The 20,146-nt window shown below is 40.4% G+C and overlaps 1 protein-coding gene across 5 annotated transcripts in view; it reads right to left on the bottom strand.

Annotated features, from left to right (window-relative positions):
• LOC109425809 (solute carrier family 12 member 4) overlaps positions 1–20,146 on the bottom strand; it is an 836,994-nt gene that overhangs the window by 673,347 nt on the left and 143,501 nt on the right. Inside the window, exon 1 of one of the 5 annotated variants that reach the window (XM_029865597.2) lies at positions 5,561–6,246. The exons of 1 other annotated variant lie outside the window; for it this stretch is intronic. The gene's annotated coding sequence lies outside the window, so the exon portion shown is untranslated. Of the gene's footprint in view, positions 1–5,560; positions 6,247–20,146 lie in introns of those variants that run through there. 3 more of the 5 variants (XM_062842512.1, XM_029865599.2, XM_029865605.2) reach the window with 3 other exon arrangements.

Below are 20,146 nucleotides of genomic sequence, written 5' to 3'. Positions count from 1 at the left end.
GCCAAACACAGCCGAAACGACGGATAGTTAGCAAAGCACCGCTTGAATTCGTGAGACTGTACAAACTTTTGGTAATCAAATCGACATCCTAATTCTGATCTTCACGATCGTTATAAATCCTAAATTTTGGAATGAACAATTGTGAATAAAATGCAGTGTTGTAATCTTAATTGGTACATTATCGTCATTCGTACTCACGATGAGCAACTAAAAGAAGGTGATATTGTCACATTTTTGTGTGAAAAAGTTCAGCAATAATATTAGTCAATTAATTTACTATCAATGTTTGCGGCTAAGCCAGTCGAGTGAAAGTTTTACCTTATTCCAAAAGCTAGACTTCGCAAATACTGGCGTGAGTGAGAAATGGATAATGAGAAGGACAAATGACGAAAAGGTTACTGCTCCTCTCAGTAAGACCACAGACAAACAGACATACTACTCAAATCGAAATCATCGCACGATTTAACGGTCATTTTGAAAATAAACTGTGGTTCGAACTGTGCTCGCATGTGTCATGGTGGCGCTGCTGTGCCTACGTCACCTCTAAATTTCGGAGAGAAATGAACGCGACGCTGATCAATGTTTACATAAAATGACTCAATCATGAACCTTCATTCATGTTTTATGAATGGATGACGCCACGGGGGAGTTGTCACCTGCTAAATTGTTACATCGAGCCGAGGGAATCAACACCTGCAAACGAATGCTTCGGATTGAGCATTATAGAGGGTGCTAGTGAGATGTTTTTGAAACAAATTTCTTCTAAGTAATATGTCTGTTTGTCTGTGGTAAGACTCGAACTAGTAGAACACCATCACTGCCATTATTAACTTGAGAATTTAAATTGATTGAAACAATGTTGAGCAGTTATATTGGAACAACAGGTTCAATGCGATTTCAACATTTTTAAGAACACATTCGCCAAGTGCGTCGTGGGTCCATGACATAAGGCATGATTAAAACCGATTCAACGAGATCATAGATGTACATTAAATCATAAAAAAATTGATTCAATACTTCATGTAAATATAATTAATTACTTACACCCCTCTGCCTCCAAGCAAATTTCTTCAACGGTTAAGCGTCATATTTTCAATCAATGTTTTAACATGCTCAAACATTTTTAAAAATTACGGGTCTTTGGCAACAAGCAAAGCTATAGGGTGTCCCAGAAAGTATGGGCACAACTTTGCAGCTCTGCCATTTGGGAATGGATGCATAAACAAACTTTATTTTCACACATATCCTGCCTTAATATGTCAACATCAAATGCCAATCATTTAAATTTGCATTTCACACTTCGTTTGAATGCGGTAGAACATTTCCTGAAAGACCTTTTAAAGCTTCTGCACAAATTGCTATATTTTTCAATAACATCGCTTAACAAATTGTTTTCCACGCATGAAATTAAGCTCGAAAAAAATTTCAAAAAATATCTCCGTGTATTTCTACATGCGTATCTATTATACAACCCTGAGTTTGAATTGAAAACATATACTTTTGAACCTGAAAAATGAATTGAAACACCAAAATCGATATATTTGAAAACCTGTTTTTCTAATAGTTAAAAACAAGCTTCTGATTATATATCATAACATGCAGAAAATCACATTTTTAATTCACTATAAGTTCAATAAATGCTCCAGCTTTATAAAGTGTAGATTGAATTGTTTTTATTCTCGTCAAAACATATTTTAAAACGCGAATGTCTGTGGGCATGTCTAATCCAGAAATAGAACAGGAGAATTTTTCAATTTTCTCAAAATTATGATTTGCCCGTACGCACAATCAAAACATATTTTTATAAAAAATTTCAATCAACCATCTGAGGAAACATGTTTTCGAATGTATCATGTGAAAAAAATTCGAAAAAAATGTTTCGAATTTGGATATTTGGCAAAACCGTAAAAAACTAGCTTGTGCAGAAGTTTTAAAAGATGTTTTTCCATTTTAATCATTCTGCATATAGAAACCATTTTTAATGTATAAACTCTTCACAGGTATCAATTAAAATACTCTGAATAAAAATACAAAAATATAAAAATTGTTGTTTGTTAAGAAAATGATTGTATTTTCGCTATACAAACTTGTGCCCATACTTTCTGGGACACCCTATAAGCTCGTAGAATGACGTACGATATTTATCTCAATTTTGAATTTTTGGTCACTTACACCCCTCTGCCTCTAACCCCCAATTTTTCGGCATAACAGTCAAAGAAACCTTACGTTGATTCTTTTAAATCTTCGCCAACGTTGCGGCCCTTGTAAGGACTTTCTACAGGATTCGATCAACAAATCAAAAATGGTTTCTTTAAACATAAAACGACGGGTGCGAAAGGGTCAATATAATATATGAGTACTTGTTCATTTTTCACAAAATTGACCATAACTCAGGAAAGAAAAAAAGTGCATTCCAAATATTCCAGCGATTAAAACTCCTTCTCAAAAAAATTTTTTTTTTTAATTTTCCGCGTGTTCGTGCATAGTTTTTCCGGCTTTTCTTTATGAATTTCGTCAACGGTGGAAAATTTTGTGGAAAACGTTTTCCACTTCATATTTTTGTTTTGGATTCCTAAGACAATTTGCTTTCACTTTTATCCCAATAACATTGTTTCTACGACGCTTCGTTCTTGAGTTATATTTTTTTAAAGAAGAGGTTCATATGGCACATTTAGACACTTTTCAACAAAATTGACCAGAACTCAGGAAAGAAAAAAGTGCATTCCAAAAATTTCAGCGGTCAAAGAAATCACCATCTCAATTTTTTTTTTAATTTTCCGCGAGTTCAACCTTTTCTTTATAAATTTTCTCCACAATGGAAATTTTGTGGAAAACTTTTTTCCACTTTATATTTTTGTTTTGTATTCCTGAGAAAATTTGCTTTCATTTTAATCAAAAAAAAAATTGTTTCTACGATGCTTCATTCTTGAGTTATATTTTTTTTTAAAGAAGAGGCTTATATGGCACATTTGGACAATTTTCAAGAAAATTGGCCATAACTCAAAAACGAAAAAAATGAGTGCATTCCAAAAATGTTAGCCATTAAAGCCTATGAAATAACCCTCTCAAAAAAATTTTTTTGTAGATTTTTCACGAGTTCGGGCATAGTTTTTGCGCCTTTTTATTGCGAATATTCTCAACTGTCAAACATTTTGTGGAAAACTTTTTCCAGTTCTTTTTTTTTGGATTTCTGAGAAAATTTGCTTTCATTTTCTAAAAACAAACTTTGTTTCTACGATGCTTCGTTCTAGGTTTTTTTTTCAGACTAAGTGAGAGTTTTTTCAGACTAAGTAATGTCAGGGGAAAACCAAAAAATCCACCTGAGTTTTCCAGGAATATAGGCGACCCCCATTTTTTTAATTTTTTTTTATTCAGATATCCATGAGCACTGTGGAAAAAGTTTCATGAAAATATGAGACCTTTCAGCCTAATTTGTATGATAATAAAAAATCCCCAGTACAGTTCTGAATGTCAGTCAAAAGCATAAAAAAGTTGATTGTCAAAGAAAGAAAGAAAAAAATATAAAATGCTCAAACTAAACCTTGTCTAAAGATCTAAATTTACCCAGCATGTAATATGTAAATATGTAATTTACTAAAGTTCAAATATATTGCGATTTATTCAACCAATTTTAAATCTTTTTCCATAAATTAAAAGCTGAACACAATACCATTCGATCATATGAAAACAGGTTTAGCGTCAGATTGATGAAATTCAAGATATTGGCGAGTTTTAAGGACGATCTTCTTATATTTTAGCAAAATTCCCAATTTTTTTGAAGAAGAAAAAAACATTTAAAAAATTATTTCTCGATGTTTATTTGACATATCATATGTAGGCGAGTTACAGTAAAAATTTCAGCTCAATCGGAGCATTGATTACGGAGAATGAGATGTTTGAAGTGAGCGACTTTGCTAAAAAATAGAACAAAAATCGATTTCAAATCATCAAACTTGTATGGAAAGTCGAAAAAATTTCCGCTCTACTGTATTTTTTTCTTTCGCGTTTTCAAACTCAGGGTATGATTCTACCCTTGACCAAAAATGATCATCAGCTTACCGAGTTCAAAAATGCTGTAAACTAGTGTTTCCTCACTTTTCTTCATAAATTTTCCTATTTCATTAAAGCTTTTTGGAAAAATTCCAAAAGTTTGAGTAATTTTGACTCAGGGAATTTTTTATATTTTCCCGAGATTTGTAGCTAGAACTTTGTTTGAAATAACTTCCATGAAGGAATTATGACTATAATCTCTAATGGAAAATAATGTCTCCCTTAAATGCATCATGGCTTTTTCTCTTTATTTCCCGATTTTTGTCTGTTTCTTTTTAAAACATTTCTCTGTCCAGAATATTTCAATGTTGCTAAACATTTTCGAAGCGTCGTGGGCTTCGTGGCCGTGCGGTTAGCGGCGTCAGTCGTTTAGGCGTATTGTGAGTGCCACGGAGTGAGGGTTCGATTCCCGCTCCAGTCGGAGGAAACTTTTCGTCAAACGAAAAATCCTTCATTGGTCCACTGGGTGTTCCGTGTTGTCCATTGCCTAATGTTAGTGATTGTTCAGTCTGTGCAACCTCTGGTTGAAGACGGTGTAGTGTCTTTTTAAAACTCTGTCTTGGCCCCTTTACTGTTCCAGAAGTATTTTTCAAAAAAATCTAATAATCAGGTCCAATACAATAGTTTCCACCAAAATTCCGATTAACCAGAAATTTCTTCAGAAATCTTCATATTCATTATAATAATATGAAAAATTATTCCATTGATATTAACTTTGGAATTGACGTTTTGTAACATTTTGATTACTTGACTTGACATAATAACACTTTTACTATGTTTGTGAAGACATTCAAATAAAAAAATCACCTGGCATCCCTGATGACAACCACCCACAGCCCCAGCAGAGCTTTCCCCCTTCTACGGGGACATTTCTGTGCGCTGTAGTGTGGATTTTCGTAGCTCAGCAGCTTCCACCCAGCCATCCTCTAGCCGCCACCGATGATGATACCAGGGAACGAATGAAAAGGGACGAAGAAAAGAGCACTTACGAATTGTGAAAAACAGAGAGAGAAATACGAACTATACGTTCCATAATGTTATGGCCTACATAAAGACAAACAACGTGAAAGCCCAGCCTCTGCCCGTGTTCCGGGCATCCCTGTGCCGATGATTGCTTGTTAGAATCTTGATATTATACCCATAGGCAATGAGGATTTCCGGTTGTCCTAGGCAGCTCCCAGGCTTTATTCCTGGATCGATTTTAACAGGATCACGGAAAAGCACTTCAAAACATTCACCCCACTGTAATATTGATTCAATGTATTTTCCTCTCGATTCATTACTTAAATTACTCATTATCCAAAAGCTTCCTTCATCTCTTGCTTCGCGTACACAATCCAGCTTCTGTCACTTGATGTGTTTTCTGTTTTGCACTTCCACTCTGGTCATCAATCTTTCCGGGGATTATTCAACCATTAAATTGTCCTCCCACGTCCACCAGAATCTTCGCTTCCTCTAACTTTGCATCCACCAGGCACTTCCAAATCCGGTTCCCAAACCTTCCACTCACTTGACACGGCAGCTCTCTTCTGGAATTCCGAATCCTTCTGTACTTCCAACAATCACAACACAATCCGCCACACTTCCGGTGGTGGGAACTTCCAATCCAGCAAGGCCACCAGCCGAACCTCGGAACCACTTCCTTGGATCAGAATCACACGGCACCAGCACCAGCAAGTTCCCAGTAAGAATCAGCACACCTATTGGAAGTACAAAACTCCAAACCTTCCTCCCAAATCAGAGGATCCACCGTACAGAACAGTCCAACCACTAACCACTCGAAACTGGGGAAAACTCCGACTGCGGATATACCCTAAGTGACGTCAGCGCTCCGACTGAAAAGAACTGGGCTTCCAAATTTGCCACAACCCGGAGAATGCGATGAGCCTCCCAAGCTAGGCACGACGATGACGACGACGACACGGGGCGGACTTGCACAACACACAACAGCATTCAGCACAATACAGCATCCCAAGCAATTCGGGAGACAGCTGGCCGTGCAGCATCCATCCCAACAACGCAACCCAACCCAACCCAAAATCGGGAGTGCGAGAGCATTCACGAGAGCAATCCGGGCTTGCGGGCGCTTCTCTTGTGTTCCAAGGCTTTCCGGAACGTTCCCTCCGGTGAAAAACACACGTTGTTGGGTGGGCAGAATGAGGACCCTTGTGCGCGCTCAAGCTCTGCCTGGGGTTTTGTGTGCTCGGTCGGGCAGGCAAGCACGTTTCGTTCACATGATTCTCGTCTCGCACAGACACACACACGCATACGGAGCGGGGTGGGAAAGCTTTCTCGCAGCATCCCGGCTGATGATATGCGAGAAGAAATTTGAGCTTTTATTGGGTGTTGGGAGCGTGAGCTTTCAGGATCACTACTGGGGGAAGCTAGAGAAAGTGGAGAATGAGAATGGCGCACGTTTTTGGAAGTTGAGATAGGTTTCGCGGACAACAGAGAATTTGGTGCTCCAGTGTCGTGCAAGAGAATCAGATGGCTCTCCAGGATGGAGGCTGACAGCAAAATAAAGGAACTGTCACGTGGAGATGGTGTTAGCATAGTAATTCATATAATAATTGTCGAAAAGTTGTCAATATACATGAATTCTACTTGATCTGTGAAATATTGAAACTGTTAGTCAACAAGGTATGTGAATTGGTCATCTTCAAGAAAGCAAAAAATAGAAGAGAGATTTTAACTCCCATGGCTCAACCTGAGAAGAGCGTTAATGATTAATCATAAATTTAATCATGATTAATGATTAATGATTAGGATTAATCAAAAATCATCAACCATAATCACAAAAAAATATCGTTTAATCATTAATCATTAATCCTAATCACGTTGCTTTCGCAATATAATCATTTATCAGTAATCATAATCATAAGAAATTTTCTTAATCAATCATTAATCATTCATCATAAAAAATGATTCACCATATAATATATATCATGCAATTTGAATTAGTTTACAGGGTGCGGCAGGAAAAAATGCGAAAAGTTCAAGGCACTACTACACGCTAAATATGGAATATATATGACTATTTTTTCATGACAGTGTATCAATGAATTTCTATATTCTAGCACTAAAAAATAAAAATGAACATATTTGATGTTTACCATGTGATAATGTAAGCCTATATAGATTGGTTAACGTCAAATGAACGAAAACAAGGTTTGAAGTTGAAAAACACTTTCGCATTTTTTTCCTGCCGCATACTGTAAATGCTGTTCTAAATACTACAACCTCTTTTATGTAGGTTATTTCTATGCGATTTCAGTTTATGCATCTTTTTTATGCCCTGCAATATTGTGTATAAAAAATGACGGTAACTATGGCAACGGCGGCTAGGGGGCGTTTATAGGGACGAGCAAAGGTTGATTACAGTGGGTCAAAAGGGGTTTCAGCGGGGTACCAGGAGATCTCAGAAGCCTTAAGGGCGGTGTTAGGGTCCCCTCAGGGGGTTTCAGGGGTTCCAGGAGGTCTCAGGAGTGCTTCAGGTAGCCTTAGAGGGATCTAGGGGAGTTCTAACTGGTCTCAGGTTTCTGGGGCATTCCATGGAGAACCACGGCATACCAGAAGGTCTTAGACTCAAGGGGTTTGAAGGGGTATCATGGGTGTTTCGAAGGATTCAGGGGGTTTCTGCGGGTACCTTGAGGTAAAGGTCATTTTAGGGGGTGCTAGGGGCTTTCAGGGGGTCTCAGGGGCCTAAAACGCGGTCTTAGAGGCGTTTCACGAGATCCAAAGGGGTTTCAGGGGAGTACCTGGTGGTCACGCTGGGGTTATTGATATTTGCAGCAGGTCTTAGGAGCATTTCCGGGGTCATTTCAGGATATATCAGAGGATTTTCGGTGGGTTTTAGAGGTGGTTTCAAGGGGATTTCAGAGGCATTTCAAGAAGTTTCAGAGGTTTTGCGGTGGGTTTCAAAGGCATTACGCAGGCGCTATCGGGGGTTTTGGAGTGTCTCAGGTACGTTACATGAGGCTGACGGGGTTTTCAGGGCATTTCAGGAAATTTCAGATTATTTTTTGAGAATTTTGGAGGAGTTACGGGGGTGTTTTCGATGGAGGTCTCAGGTGCGTTACATGGGGTTCAAGGGCAATTTAGGTGCTTCGGGGGGTCTCTGATGCGATACATGGAGTCCGCGGGGATTTTATGGGATTTCTGATTGTTTTTGACGAGTTTTAGAGTCGTTACGTAGGCGTTTTCGGTGCTTCCGGACTGTCTTCGGTGAATTACGTGGGGTCCGTGGGTATCAGAAGGCCGGCTCCAATGGGGGTTTCAGACGGATTTGAGAGGCGTTTCATAAAATATTAGAGGATTTTCAGAAACCTCTTAACGAAACCCCTTGAAACGCCCCGGAAATACCTTGAAACACCCCGGTAACTTACATAAGCTCATTGAAACGCCCTCGAATTCCTTCAATTCCGTTTCAAATGCCCTTGAAACCCCAAAATGTTCCTGAAACTCCCCTGATATGACCCTATCTGAAATGCTTCAATACGTCCTTGAAACCTCCGTAATCCCATTGAAACGCCCATCAAATCATCATAATCAATTTAAATAAATCCTTAAACCCCTTTGAACGCCTCTGAAACTCTTTGAAATGATTTTTATACCATTGAAATGCCCATACTCGCCCTTAAAGTGCTCCTGAAATCGCCTAAAACAACCCAATGAAACATCCCTGAAGACCCTTGGAACTTCCTGGAAATCCCCCTGGCCCCATCTCATACTCAATATGGTATATGAAAACTTGTGCGGCTAGACCAGCTCTACAACTTGTGCTGATCTTTTTCGAATATTCAAGATAAATGTTACGGGCCACCATCGGAAAATGTCAATGATATTCGTGGCAATTGACATTTTTTAAAGGTTGTCCGTGTCTTTCTCTTCTCTTTTCATGGCGTAACGTCCTCACTGGGACAAAGCCTGCTTCTCAGCTTAGTGTTCTATGAGCACTTCCACAGTTTTTAACTGAGAGCTTCCTCTGCCAATGACCATTTTGCATGCGTATATCGTGTGGCAGGCACGAAGATACTCTATGCCCAAGGAAGTCAAGGAAATTTCCTTTACGAAAAGATCCTGGACCGACCGGGAATCGAACCCGTCACCCTCAGCATGGTCATGCTGAATACCCGTGCGTTTACCGCCTCGGCTATATGGGTTGTCCGTGTCATTTACTTTAAATTTTCAAAAAAGAGCGGTTTTTCCTTGACTTTCCATTAGAGCTGATCTAGCCGAACAAGTTTTTCCTATACCATATTCTCAGGTTGAGCTCAGGTTGAGAAGAATGTAGCATGGGCGAGAATGCTGCAACACCGTACGAGAGCGAATGAGGCACGTTACAGACAGGCGCGGGACAAGCAGAACTCAGTCTTTCGGATGAAAAAGCGCCAGCAGGAAGAACGAGATCGCGATGCGATGGAAGAGCTGTACCGCGCTAAGGACACACGAAAGTTCTACGAGAAGCTGAACCGCTCGCGCAGAGGCTTCGTGCCACAAGCCGACATGTGCTGAGATAATCACGGGAATATTCTCACGAGCGAGCGTGAGGTGGTCGAGAGGTGGCAGCAGCATTATGATGAGCACCTCAATGGCGACGTTGCAAGTACCGAAGGTGGCGTGGTAACAGATCTAGGAGTATGTGCGTGCACAGGACGAAAGACTTCCGGTCCCTGACCTCCAAGAGATTGAGGAGGAGGTTGGGCGGTTGAAAAACAACAAAGCCGATGGGGCAGATCAACACCAAGCGAGCTTCTAAAATACGGTGGAGAAGCACTGGTGAGAGCACTACACTGGGTCACTACCAAAATTTGGGAGGAGGAAGTATTACCGGAGGAATGGATGGAATTTTTTTTTTTAGTTTTTATTTTTGTGCATTTTAACTTAGATGCTAATTCTACACACGCAAAACAAGAAAAGCTACCAAAAATTGAGATATGCCTTTTCTACCAATTTATGTATTAAAAACGTACAGAAAATGTGATAAATCATAATCCATTCGTTGTATTAAGATGCGCTACACGGTTCCATAGCTTCCAAACCACTACACACAAACACCTCCATTCAAACCCGAGAAGTTGAACCGGGTTGCGTCTAAAAATAACTTTCGCTTCGCTGCTGAGCTTCGCGTACTATTGTCTTTATGGAATTTTCCACTTGCAAACAGCAACCTGCTGGATGCGGGCTTTTCAGTGCACAATGGGTCTAGAGTCGTATTTACGAAGACAAAAATGTTTCTGCCAAGTTCTGTCATTTCTTTTTTTTTTTTTCATTATTGTGAAATGATTACGGTCAATCAAGTGTGGCTTATCCAAAAATCTGCTGATTAATTATTCTCTATACAATATCAGAATGTTTTACAAAGTTATAGCAAATTTACATAAATAAAACTTTCAGCCCTTGGATAAAACATTCGAATTATTAGAACTTTTCGAAAAGTTTTCAATAAATTGCAACTTTTTTGCCTTTGGTCATATTTTAGTCGAGTCTGGTCACTTACAAACTTGGTGTGTTTGACAATGTTGTTTGGTAGGTCAAGGGCTTACAGTTAATGGTCCACTTGTTTCGAAATTTTGCCACAAGGAAGCGCAAGTTACACATTTGCAAAATTATGGAAATGAATGTTTTTTATCGTAAAGCAATCAAAAAGCTGTAATTTAGTTTTCTTTGAACATATTAAAGTCAAGCCAAAGGTTTTTCAAAGAGCTATATATTAGTCATAAATGTGCAAAATTTTATTTCATTCGGTTCACTTAATTCAGAGATATAGCAGTTTAACGAAGAACACTCAAATATGAAACATTTTACTAGAATCGCTCCAACTTCATGTAAAACTATCCAATCGAGCTCAAATTTGTACCATTTATAGCTAATTAGTTGTGCAACTAGCAGATACAATTTGAGAATATTCCCTACACATTATAGAAAGTTACAGGTTGCTGAATATATTCGAGAGAATAAGTAAAAGATACATGCTTCTACTAATTGGCAACTAGCGCCGTCTACTGGCAGAATCCTGAACCAATCAGCTAATCAACTGAAACGCCTTAATAAACCAAACAACATTGCCGAAGAAACCAACTTTCTAAGTAATCAGAGTTCTGAGATATATGGAATATAATAATTAATTTATCGTCAGCGCTACCTAGTGGTGGAATTTTGAATCAAACGGCCCATCACCAGTAAAACCTTGGCTGGCCTAACAACTTTGCTAAGTATACCGAATATTTAAGTAATCATGGTGCTAAGATGTACGGTATGGAAATTTCGCCAGTGCTTCGTCTTGCTGTCTGTGATATCTGTCATACCAGAGACAAACAGACGTAACACTGATGAAATGTTTATACCAAATATCTCATCATCCTGATTACTTAGAGAGTTGGTGTCTTCGGCAATATTATTTGGCTGGTCAAGAACTAACAAATGATGAGCCGTTTGATTCAAAATTCCACCACAAGGCAGCGCTAGTGAGCAAACAAATATTATATTCCATATATCTCAGGACTCAGATCACTTAGAAGGTTGATGTCTTCGGCGATGTTGTTAGGTTGGTTACGGCCGCTCAGTTCATTAGCTGATTGGTTCAAGGTTCTATCAGTAGGCGGCGCTAGTTACGAATTAATTGAATCATGCAACTTTTATTTATTATTTCAAATATATTCAGCAAGCTGTAACTTTTTCAATGATGCACCAAATATTCTCAAATTTTTCCTGCCAGTTGCACAACTAGTAAGCTATAAACGGTACAAATTTGGGCTCGATTGGATAACTTTACATAAAATTGGAGCAACTCTAATAAAGTAGTTCATATTTGAGTGTTCTTCGTTTAATTGCTATATCTCTGGATCAAGTGAACCGAATGAAATGCAACATTGCACAATTATGACTAATACATAGCTCTTTGAAAAATCTTTGACTTGACTTAGACCTGTTCAAAGAAAACAAACTTACAGCTGGTTGATTACTTCACGAAAAAATATCAATCATTTGAATGATTTTGCAAATGTGTAACTAGCGCCGCCTAGTGGACCATTAACTGTAAGCCCTTGACTCACTTAACAACGTTGTCGAAGACACCAACTTTCTAAGTGGTGAGAGTCCTGAGATATATGAAATTTAAAATTTGCCGTTTATTGGTGGAATTTCTAATTAAACGATCCATCACCATCCATCATGGCATCGCAAATAAAATTATAGAAAGCAGATTTTTTAATCAGTTTTACCAGACGAACCACCCTAACATAACAATAATAGGGAATAGGGTCAACAATTGAAAATAAACTTTCTAAAACACAATATGTGTCTAAAAACTTAAAGCTGAAGCTTAAACAGTTTTGTCTTCGTAAATACGGCTCTGGACCCATTGTGCAGTGTGGCGGCTGTATCGCTTCCATCACCAAGCCACGTTTGGCGCTGTCCATAAACTACGTAGACTCAATTTCGGCAATCTCAGACCCCCCCCTCCCCCCTCGTAGACTTTCGTCCATACAAAATTTTCGAAATTTGTAAGGACCGTAGACTTTGGCCAGACCCCCCCGTCCCCCCCTCAGAGTCTACGTAGTTTATGGACAGCCCCTTTGTGTTGATGATGATGGCTTTCAGCCTTTTGTCTAATCATGTGCAGTTATAGCCGTGCTGGTTAGAGCGCAGGATACCGTGTATCACCATGATAGTGCCTCGGTTCGATTCCCGCTGTCGCCCGTATTTCTTTTTAAACATGTATTGGTATTTGATGCCGCCGCTGCTGCCATTCATTCATTTATTTGGTTCACATCAAATTCATGATAATACTGAATCAACAATTTGCCGCCATAATACTCGATTTGCAGCTGCAGCTCTCCATCCTCGGTCACGCCCAACACTCGCCAGATCACGCTCCACCTGGTCCGCCCATCGTGCTCTCTGCGCTCCACGCCTTCTTGTACCAACCGGATCAGTTGCAAACACCAACTTTGCAGGGCTGTTGTCCGGCATTCTTGCAACATGCCCTGCCCACCGTATCCTTCCAGCTTTGGCCACTTTCTGGATACTGTGTTCGCCGTAAAGTGCAGCGAGCTCGTGGTTCATCCTTCTCCGCCACACACCGTTCTCCTGCACACCGCCGAAGATCGTCCTTAGCACCCGTCGCTCGAAAACTCCGAGTGCTTGCAGGTCCTCCTCGAGCATCGTCCATGTCTCGTGTCCGTAGAGAACCACCGGTCTTATTAACGTCTTGTACATGGTACATTTGGTGCGGGGGTGAATCTTTTTTGACCGCAGTTTCTTCTGGAGCCCATAGTAGGCACGACTTCCACTGATGATGCGCCTTCGTATTTCACGGCTCCCGTTATTGTCAGCCGTTAGCAAGGAACCGAGGTAGACGAATTCTTCTACCACCTCGAAAGTATCCCCGTCTATTGTAACATTGCTGCCAAGGCTTGTCCTGTCTCGCTCAGTCCCACCTACCAGCATGTACTTTGTCTTAGCCGCATTCACCACCAGTCCGAGCTTTGCTGCTTCACGTTTCAGGCGGGTGTACTGTTCTGCCACCGTTCCAAATGTTCTGGCAATAATATCCATGTCATCCGCAAAACAGACAAATTGGCTGGATTTCGTGAAGATCGTACCCCGGCTGTTGAGTCCGGCTCGTCGCATAACACCTTCCAGGGCGATGTTGAATAGTACGCAGGAAAGTCCATCACCTTGTCGTAGTCCCCGTCGAGATTCAAATGAACTGGATAGCTCACCCGAAATCCTTACGCTGTTCTGCACACCGTCCATCGTTGCACTTATCAGTCTAGTCAGCTTCCCGGGAAAGCTGTTCTCGTCCATAATTTTCCATAGCTCTGTGCGGTCGATACTGTCGTATGCCGCTTTGAAGTCGATGAACAGGTGATGCGTTGGGACCTGGTATTCACGGCATTTCTGGAGGATTTGCCGTACGGTGAAGATCTGGTCCGTTGTCGACCGGCCGTCGATGAAACCGGCTTGGTAACTTCCCACGAACTCATTTACTTTAGGTGAAAGACGACGGAAGATGATCTGGGATAGCACTTTGTAGGCGGCATTCAAAACGGTGATCGCTCGAAAGTTCTTACACATTAACTTGTCGCCTTTCTTGTGGATGGGACAGATTGTCCCTTCCTTCCACTCCTCCGGTAGCTGTTCGGTTTCCCAGATCTTAACTACTAACTGGTGCAGACAGGTGGCCAACTTTTCCGGGCCCATCTTGATGAGTTCTGCTGCGATACCGTCCTTACCAGCCGCTTTGTTGTTTTTGAGCTGATGGATGGCATCCTTAACTTCCCTCAGCGTGGGAGTTGGTTCGTTCCCGTCCTCTGCTGCACCAACATAGTCATTTCCTCCGCTGCCTTGGTCCTCCGTGCCTACATTCTCTTCGCCATTCAGGTGCTCGTCGAAGTGCTGCTTCCACCTTTCGATCACCTCACGTTTGTCCGTCAGGAGGCTCCCTTCCTTATCCCTGCATATTTCGGCTTGCAGCACGTAGCCTTTGCGGGATGCGTTGAGCTTCTGGTAGAACTTGCGTTTTTCCTGTGAACGGCACAGCAGTTCCATTTCCTCGCACTCCGCTTCTTCCAGGCGGCGCTTTTTCTCCCGGAAGAGACGGGTCTGCTGCTTCCGTTTCTGTCTGTATCGCTCCACATTCTGTCGGGTTCCATGCAGCAGCATTACCGCCCGCGCTGCATCCTTCTCCTCCAGAACCGCTCTGCACTCCTCGTTGAACCAATCGTTTCGTCGACTCCGTTTTACGTACCCGATAGTGTTCTCGGCTGCGTTGTTGATGGCTGCTTTCACTGTACTCCAGCAGTCCTCTAGAGGGACCACATCGAGCACACCCTCGTCCGGCAAGGCTGCCTCGAGATTCTGCGCGTATGCGGTGGCGACATCCGGTTGCTTCAGTCGCTCTAGATCGTACCGGGGCGGCCGCCGGTAATGTACGTTGTTAATAACGGAGAGTTTTGGGCGCAGTTTAACCATCACCAGGTAGTGATCGAAGTCGATATTAGCGCCACGATAGGTCCTGACGTCGATAATGTCGGAGAAGTGCCGTCCATCAATCAGAACGTGGTCGATTTGCGATTCCGTTTGTTGTGGTGATCTCCAGGTGTAACGATACGGGAGGCTGTGCTGGAAGAAGGTGCAACGAATGGCCATGTTCTTGGAGGCGGCGAAATCTATGAGGCGTAGGCCATTTTCGTCAGCTGGTGGGCGATGAACTTTCCAATCGTCGGTCTGAATTCCTCCTCCTGGCCTACCTGAGCGTTTAGATCCCCTATGATGATCTTGACGTCGTGGTTTGGGCAGCGGTCGTACTCGCGTTCGAGCTGCGCGTAAAATGCGTCTTTGTCATCATCAGTGCTTCCGGAGTGAGGGCTGTGCACGTTTATTATGCTAATGTTGAAGAATCGGCCCTTGATCCTCAACCTGCACATTCTTTCGTCGATCGGCCACCAACCGATCACGCGCCTCTGCATGTCACCCATCACTATAAAAGCTGTTCCCAGCTCACGTGTGTTGCCGCAACTCTGGTAGATGGTATGATTACCTCTCAACGTTCGCACCATAGATCCTGTCCAACACACCTCCTGCAGCGCTACGATTCCGAACCCGCGGTCCTTCAGTATATCGGCGAGTATGCGGGTGCTCCCGATGAAGTTGAGAGATCTGCAGTTCCACGTACCGAGCTTCCAATCGCAAGTCCCTTTTCGTCGCTGTGGTCGTCGCCATTGGTATCGGTTCGCATTCTTCTCTTGTTGATTTTCCGGTGCTAGTCTTTTTTACGGCTGGCTCGCAGGGCCTGACACCAACCCACTAACCCAGGGAGCTGAGCTTACCTTCCCGGAAGCTACGGGTTCTGCATTGGCATTTCCTCCAACTACAGTGCTAAATAGCTAGGCTCGAGCGCCAGTCTTCGCCGGGGGTGGTGTTTTTAATGGGCGCCCAGGAGATAATATTTTACCTGAGCTTCCACCCCCAACACTACTAAATATGCACAGTAAATAATTCTAGATTAACATTTGAAAAGAGCGTAACAACCATTGCGAATTTCTGCTTCTGCAGGTCCTCTTGAGCGTATTTTCCGTTATTCATGTAATCTTTGACCAGTAACAGGTAGAGCAAACTATGCTCTACCTGATAACGGAAAAAGTTTGCATACATAGTTTGAAATACGCCTAGGAGAGGCGGGAGAAGATGAGGTGTGCAATGGTTGCTCCGCCCTTTCCACTTGTTGGTCTAGAATTGTGCAATATCTAGGCGCGTAATTTCAGGCAACGTAACATTTTTTGAACGTAATTTCACTTGGCTACATCGTCATACTCAGTATGTATATTAGCCTGGTACACGGTTTATATGGGAAAATATAAAAATTGGAAAAACTCCAACTCCTGTATACTTTTTGAGCACCATTTTGGTCCCATATCAACTGTGCAAAATTTCAGATCGATCGAAGAAACTATATTTTAGCGCCCGCCATTCTTAGTTTTTCATACGATTTACTATGGGGAAAATTTACCTCTTCAAAGAAAAATCGCTTGAGGTCAACCATTGATCCCTTAAAATAAGTCGTTGAATGATTTCTGTAGATAACTTCACGAGGAATCAGACCACCGAAGACCGCAAAGAGATGCGACATTCGTGGAAAAAGTTATTAAGCCTTACCCGATCAATAAAATGACGAGATTTTATTATTTATTGTTATTCCTTACGTGTTAAACAGCGTGGGCATGTCATTCGGTTTTCAGTCAATAACTTTTTCCAATGCCTTCGATCGCTTTGCGGTCTTCAGAGGGTTTGTTCCTCGTAAAATTTCCAACATAAATCATTCATCGATATATTTTTAGGGGTTAAGGGGCAACCTGTGGTTATTTTTCTTTAAAAAAAGTGATTTTCCCCATAGTAAATCGTATGAAAATTTAAAACGGCTGGCGCTAAAATATAGTTTCTCCGATCGAGCTGAAATTTTGCACAGTTGATATGGGGCTAAAATGGAACTCAAAAAGTGTACAGGAGTAAAATGTATTTTGGTGTCCCACACTAATGTATATCCTGGTTGGCACCGAAAAATGTCAACAAACCCATTCCAGCAGATACCTAATAATTTGCTGCATGGGAAGGATCTACGTGATCCTCAAGCCCATTTTTTCAACTGCTCGTATTGCAACACCAGTATCGATTTGTGAACCATTCAACACGTTATTCTTGATGATTTCGGGAGTAGAACAACTTCCATAAGTAATATTGCAAGGAATTCTACGGCAACATAGAGAACTGGACATCAAGTGCGGCCCGCGGGCCGCACTTTGATGACCACGGATCTACAGCATCCAGAAGATGGTTAAAGCCGTAAGGATATGTTGGGCAGGACATATTGCAAGAGTGCCGGACAACAGAGTAGGTGTTCGCTGCTTATCCGGTTGGCACATGAAAATGTGGAGCGCAGAAAGCACATTAGACGAACTAGGTAGAGCGTAACTTGGCGAGCATTGGGCGCATGACCGAGGGTGGAGAGCGGCCACCCGAGCCACAAACCGAGTATTATGGCGTGCTATTAGAGATTTTGTCTAATTTTAAATATAATGTTGAGCAAATGAAAATACACTCTTGCGTTCAGTATCATACGGGCGTATCTACAACGATCGATTTCTCTCCATCGATTTTTTCTTTGGATTATTCCGGAAAATACGACCGAAATTTTGATGACCTCTCGGTGCATTTCGGTGAAGGACGACTAGGACTACCATCTAAAACAACAAAATAACCAAAAACGATTTACCGGCAAATTTATTAATCAAAGAGAAAATCGATGAAGAGAAATCGATAAGTGTAGATACGCCTGTAACGCATGTAACGAGGAATTCTTCTACCTAATATTTTTCCACATTTTGGAGTAATTCCAAAAGAAATCCCAGGAGAAATCCTCAATGCATATTCCCTTATGGGCATTTTCGGCTCCTTTTACTGTTATGTTACTGAGATCCGGTATTTACAGGCAGCCTCTGATTTGTCATCTTATATAAATATATTATATAGTAATTCCTAGAGGAATCTCTGCAGTAATTCTCTGGAGAATCACAGGAGGAAAAGGAAAAAGGAAGAATTCTTGGATAATTCTCAGGAGAAATCACAGAAATTAATCCCTTTCGGAAAAAAACATGAATCTATAGAGGAATATTCGGAGGAATCTCGGTGGGATGTCCAGGAGGATTCCTGGGATGAATCTCTGGAAGAATTCCTGAAGAAATCCTTGAAAAAATCATAAAGTGAGTAGTTGGAGGGATTTCTGAATTCCTGGGAAATTCATGGAATGATCCCAGGAGAAACTATTGAAAGAATATCAGTGGGAAGCCCTAGAGTAAATCCTGAAGTAAACTCTGGAAGAAGTTCTAGAAGAATCCCTGGAGGAATTCCCAGAGATATTCCTGAAGGAATTCTCAAAAGAACTTTTGAAGGAATCATTTGAGGCAAATTCCGATTAGTTGTTTGTTTTTGTGTAATGCGCATCGAATTGTGAAAATAATCCATACAAAACAGTTCTACTTTAATATGTTTAATTACAAGATTTTTTTTTGCGTTTGGTACGATTTAGCAAAACTCTCAACATTTGTTAAACATATCAATGGTTATAAATGAACAAATATCAAACATACAGGGGGTCGCCAAAATGTTTGGGATAGGCAACTTTTTTTCTCTCACAAAAAAGTTCAACATGCTGTAACTTGTCATAGAGTGCATCAAAAAATATCAAATTTTGACTGTTTGTCTACCTGTTATATGTGCATCATTGGTACAAATTTGGGCTCGATTGATCAACCTTTCGCGAATCTAGAACCGTTCTCGTAACACACTATTTTTTAGACATCTAATTTTTGAGCTGTCTCTCGGAAACCAGTGAACCGAATTGAATGAAATTTTGAACGTTTATTAACAATATATAAATGCTTCACAAGTTATTAAAACATAGGTAGGTACTTTTTGATCGTTGAAAAAAGTAATCATGGGTTAACACTTTTTGGATTTTTCTCAAAAAAATGTAATATTTTTACATCAATGTCAATAAATTTTAGTTTAGATATCCAAAGATTTTCCACATCTGCTCTAAAGATATCTCTGGTAAGATATATTAGAGCCTGTTTGGATTGAAGGAAGAAACACATTTAGTAATTTTTGTGGGGTATTGTAAATTTCACTTATTTTCCTCTATATGGGTAAAATATTCAACCTGGTATAACTTAATTCATTGTGAGAAAATATACCATTTTATAGCATTGTTTCAAGGATTAATATATTGTTGATAAACGTTAAAAAAATCATTCAATTCGGTCCACTGGTTCCCAAGATATGACAGTACAAAAATTAGATGTCTAAAAAATAGTGGTTTACCAAAACCCGAGCAGAAGAAAATATCAACAGCACAATAAAATATGTTGTTTTGGCATAATAACTGTATAATAAAATAAGTAATGTTTATGTTATTAACACATCTTATTATGTTATGAACTTGTATGTCATAAGTGGCAAAATAACAAAAATCAAAATAAAAAAAAAATTCCTGGAAGACTAATTCAATAACATATTTTGTTAGTTTCAATAACAATTTAATAACAATGAATCTTTTTGTGAATTTGAAAACTTGTTATTGTTGTCTTATAGTTCATCACATAATTGAACATTTTCAATAGTAGAATAATAACAAAACTTGGTCTACAACAAAGTATATTATTGAAATGTTATTTAGTGGTTGAATCTCAATAACTTGAACATAACAAAATAAGTTTGCCCAACAAAACATGTTATATCAAAGTACTACTTTGATAAGTTAATAATAACAAATCATGATATAAAAATAGGCTATGTGATTCTATTGTTATGAATTTGATATTCTCCTCTGCTCGGGAACGGTTCTTACTTGGCGAAAGATTAACCAATCAAGCCAAAATTTGTACCAATGATGCACATTTAATAGGTTGACAAACAGTCAAAGTTTGAGATTTTTGTATGGGTTATCCCTCTAATACCCAATCCCGCCTTTAGACGGGGTATAGTTTGAGCATTTTTGTAATTTTTGTTTCGTGGAAAATCAAACTTTTATTATTTT

This window comes from Aedes albopictus, chromosome 3 (genome assembly GCF_035046485.1).
Source record: "Aedes albopictus strain Foshan chromosome 3, AalbF5, whole genome shotgun sequence".
Classification (NCBI taxonomy): domain Eukaryota; kingdom Metazoa; phylum Arthropoda; class Insecta; order Diptera; family Culicidae; genus Aedes; species Aedes albopictus.
Note: the sequence above shows the minus strand (reverse complement) of the source record. Positions and strands in the feature narration are given on the sequence as shown.